This window comes from Echinops telfairi, unplaced genomic scaffold (genome assembly GCF_000313985.2).
Source record: "Echinops telfairi isolate 266 unplaced genomic scaffold, ASM31398v2 ScPeMD7_7458;HRSCAF=8496, whole genome shotgun sequence".
NCBI lineage: Eukaryota > Metazoa > Chordata > Mammalia > Afrosoricida > Tenrecidae > Echinops > Echinops telfairi.
This window is the reverse complement of record NW_022111358.1, coordinates 21,684,965-21,689,536: the sequence shown is the minus strand read 5'-3', so window position 1 is coordinate 21,689,536 and position 4,572 is coordinate 21,684,965.

The window sequence follows — 4,572 nt, the reverse complement described above, 5'->3', positions numbered from 1 at the left end:
AGAGTGAGGATGGAGGGGAAAAGGGGAACTGATATTAAAGAGTTCAAGAAGAAAGAGAATGTTTTGAAAATGATGCTGGCAGCAATTGTACAATTATGCTTGATCTAATTGAGTTATGGATTGTTATAATATCTGTAAGATTTCCCAATAAACTGATTAAAGAAAAAAATAAACAGAAGAATCCTTCCTCAAACCTTGATTGTGTTTTCCTTCAGAGACTCCAGTTTCTCACATTATTTTCTCAGCATACAGATTGAATAAGCATGTGGAAAGAGTACAACCATGATACACAAGTTTCCTAATTTTAAACCATGCAGTAGCCCCTTGTTCTGTTTAAACAACTTCAGACATTCTACGTACAAGTTCTGCATGAGCATAATGAAGTGTTCTAAAATTTCCACTCTTCTCAATTTGATCCATACTTTGCAGTTGAATGCTTTTGCATAATCAATAAAACACAAGTAAACACACACACACACACACACACACACACACACACACACACACACAAAGAGGTCCGGTCTCAGAAACTCACAGGGGCAGTTCTACCTGGCCCTGTAGGATATCCTCTCTAAGAGATAGCACCAAGCCCTTGGCAATGGGTTTGGTTTTTATTTTTGATTGGTTAGCCTAGTTTGGGAGCAGTTCTGAATTAATTCAAGAGTCATAAATGGTGACTACATTGCTCAGCCTCCAAATATTTTCATTTCAGCAGAGCACCAGGGAATAAATAGTTTGACAAAATGAAGTGTGTCTATATAATGGATCATTATGTGGACATAAAAGGTCAGAAAGCACTGATGCGTGCTGTAACATGGAAGAATCTTAAATACTTTCTGTTAAGTGGGAAACACCAGTCAGAGAAAAATGGAAGGTAGAATTTGAGTTATATGAATTCTATGTTTATACGAAATGACCAGAATAGATGAATCTAGAGTGAGAGAGAGCAGATGAGTGGTGGCCTAGAACTGGTGATGGGAATGGGGGAGGGCCTGAAAATGGGCACCAGGTTTATCTTTAGGGTGATAGAAGTGTTCCAGAAAGAGATTGTGCTGATATTTGCAGTGCTCTGTAAACACACGCAATCCCTGGGCATGGACACGATCTGCTCCAATGTCACTAAATCAAATGTGTAGGTAAAAAGGAACAGGTATTCTTATCATGTGCCATGGCCTGCCAAAAGGATAAACAAGTCAGTCTTGACAGAAGTACGGCCCGAGTGCTCAGGAGAGACCAGTTTCAGGGAAGGTCCATCATGCTTGGTAAAGTGGGGGGGGTGGGGGGTGGCAGCGCAAAAGGGGAGGGCCCTCAATGAGATAAATGGACTGAGTGGCTGCAGCAATGGGATCAAGCATAGGAACCATTGTGAGCATGGTGCAGGACTGGGCCGTGTTCCATTCAGTCAAGCACAGGGTTGCTATGGGTTGGAAATGAACATCAATATTCTTATCTAGCTATATTTTGGTGCAAGGAAGATTGCTGGTGATGTCATTGTTTAAGTGCTGGGCCATCAACCAAAGAGTTGGCCATTTGAATTTGCTAGTGGTTAATTTGGTGGTGGGGCGGGGAGGTATCCTTTTCTACTCTATCCTATAGGGTCACTATGAGTCGGACTCATCTCAAAGGCACTGGGTTTGTTGTGGGGTGAATGCAAGGCTTGTAGCCTTTTCAACGATAAGTAGAACCTGCATGTACAGCAGGTGAAGGTGATTATGATGAAGACTGTTAGGAACTGGGATTGGTTCAATCATTGCAAAGTGAGAACAAATTTACATCACATTAGAGGACAAGTATGAATTGTCTGTAAGTCTGATATTCTTTCTTTATTTTTTAAAATAATTTTATTGGGGGCTCGTACGACTCTTATCACAATCCATCCACCCGTCCATGTGTCAAAGCACATCTGTACATTTGTTGCCATCGTCATTCTCAAAACATTTGCTTTCTACTTGAGCCCTTGGTATCAGCTTCTCATTTTTCCCCTCCTTCCCTCCTGAAGTCTTGATAATTTATAAATTATTACTATTTTTTCATGCTGAGGACTGTCTGCAAAACCACAGACTTACTTATTCACTTCATATGGATGAAGTTTATGGTAAGTAAATTTTATTTCAATAAAGCTGCATACACACACACACACACACACACACACACACCAGTGAGAGAAAGGCACCAGGGGGTTTTCAGAGGACTAAAATATCAGAATGAACTCTGAAGTCACTAATACATGTTCCCTTAAGAAGGCACACATCCCTGACCAGGTCCACACAGGCCTCAGGCATCGGATTATTTACTCCGTCTCCCCCTCAGTCAGGAGAGGGGCTCCACAGGCTCTTAGATGATATCTCAGCCTGTAAGACACAATCCATATCGCTGTTACGTGCTTCTTTTCACCATCTGAAAATACTGTCTCCTCGTGTATTCTGCTGTTGAAGTTCTGCTGAAGAGCATTATGAAGCCGATCTGATAGTTACTCTTTTGTAGATGGTTTTGTTCTGTCTAAATTACAACGACGCTAATCTTTAGATCCTGGAATTACAGCGACGGTTCCAGGATTTGGTCTCTCTTGTTACCATGCCCCAAACACTCGAGAGGACGTCTTCCCAACCTCATTCTAAGGAGCACTCTGGCTGCACTTAATCCGAGACAGATTGTTTGTTCGTTTAGCAGTCCATACCCTTTGCCAACACCATCATTCAAATGCATGGATTCTTCTCCAGTCTTCCATAGTCATTGGCTAGTCAAGTGGTTCTCAACCTGTGGGTCGCGACCCCTTTGGAGGTTGAACGATGCTTTCACAGGGATCGCCCGATTCATCACAGTAGCAACGTGACAGTAGCAATGAAAATAATGTTATGGTTGGGGAGGGGGGGGTCACCACTACATGAGGAGCTGTATTAAAAGGCCCCGGCATGAGGAAGGTTGAGAACCACTGGTCTAGTCTGTTTTCAGTCAGGAAGCTCTGCAGAAAGCTGTTTACCATGAGTGACTCTGCTGGTATTTAAAAAATTAGAGACACCGCTTCCAGCAGCCCAGCAACATGCAAGCCACCGCCACAGTGAAAACGGACAGGCAAGTGGTTTTCTTTAAGCAGTGCTAGGTAACTAAGACAAGTTGGCCTTGAATAGACTACAGATTGCCCCACCCCCACTATCTGCATGTAGAAGTTCCTATGAATCCTTCTTTAAGTCGAAATGACATAAACCAAAGAAGTCATTGCCATTCATTTGCATGAGAAGCATGGTTATCATTTCCAGACACCGCCTCCCAAAACAAACCATACCTCATTACACAGAAAGCTCAAACTAACACTAACACATGGTGCTCAGAGCCGCAGTTCAATGCCACGGTGGCTTGAGGCCAAGAGGCGGAGTGTAGTTCCTGAGGAAGAACCTCAGCGATGCCACAGGCACAGCTCAGGTGCAGGCCGCCCTCGGTGCCACCTACTGCAAACGACATGCTGAAGACAAGGTTTGCTTTGGTTTGTGATTCATGACAGTGAAAACCGTCTTCAGATCTGTTTCGGGTAGTGAAAACAGGCACGGACGAAGGTCGTTCATAACAAGCATGCGCTTTCTAAAAGCAGAGGGTGCCTGGCCCTTGTAAACCTTAGAATGACTGACACCCTAGCAATGGCATTCTCTTGAAGTACAGGTGGGTGAAATGAAATGCTGACTATTCATCGTTCCAGCCAGGTCATCCAGAAAGTGAAAGAATCTGTTACTTACTATTAAAAAAATTAGTATTTCATGGTGTCCCTAAGTTTATATTTTGGAAGTGTTATAGAGTTACTTTTTTGAAATTCCCAAAGTTATATCAAATCATCATAATAGTTGCCACTGACTGCCACTCTAATGACTTTGTAAGCCCTTGCAGTTGGAATAAAATTCTAAGGAACAATGCTGCCAACTTCACGGTTAACTAGGTGTTAGGGTATAGTGGTTCCACGTTGGGCTGTTAACTGCAAGGCCAGCAGTTTGAAACAACCAGCCGATTCTCTAAAGAAAGACAGGGCCTTCTATTCCTGTAAAGAGTTACAGTTTCAGAAACCTGCAGGGGGAGTTCGACCCTGTCCTACAGGGTCGCTGTGAGTTGAAACTGACCTGATGGCTTTGAGTTTTGGAGGGTGGTGGAAGAAGCCCTGTTAGTGCAGTGGTTCAACTATCCACTATTATTCAAAAGGTTGGCAGTTTGCACCTACCAGCCACTCCTTTTGGGAACGATGAGCTGGCATGCTTCTGAAAGATGTATGGCCTTGGCAGAACTTTGTGGGGCAGGCCTACTCTGTCCTACAGTGAGCTATACGTTGGAATTGGCAGGATGGCAATCAATGCATGGTTTTTGGTTTTAGGGTGACTGTTCAGGCTGAGAGCGTAAAAACACAGGCACATACTCATCTTCCCCTAAAAACAACCTCGTCCCCGGAGACCATATGGCAGGAATGCCCCTTATGGCTCACCTGCAAGGAAGCCTGGTTTTTACTGATAGCAACCCTTGGTCTACAAGTACAAGAGGTTTATGTTAGTCACCTACTCTGTTGCTCCCATCAATTGAGGACTAACCGAGTTTATC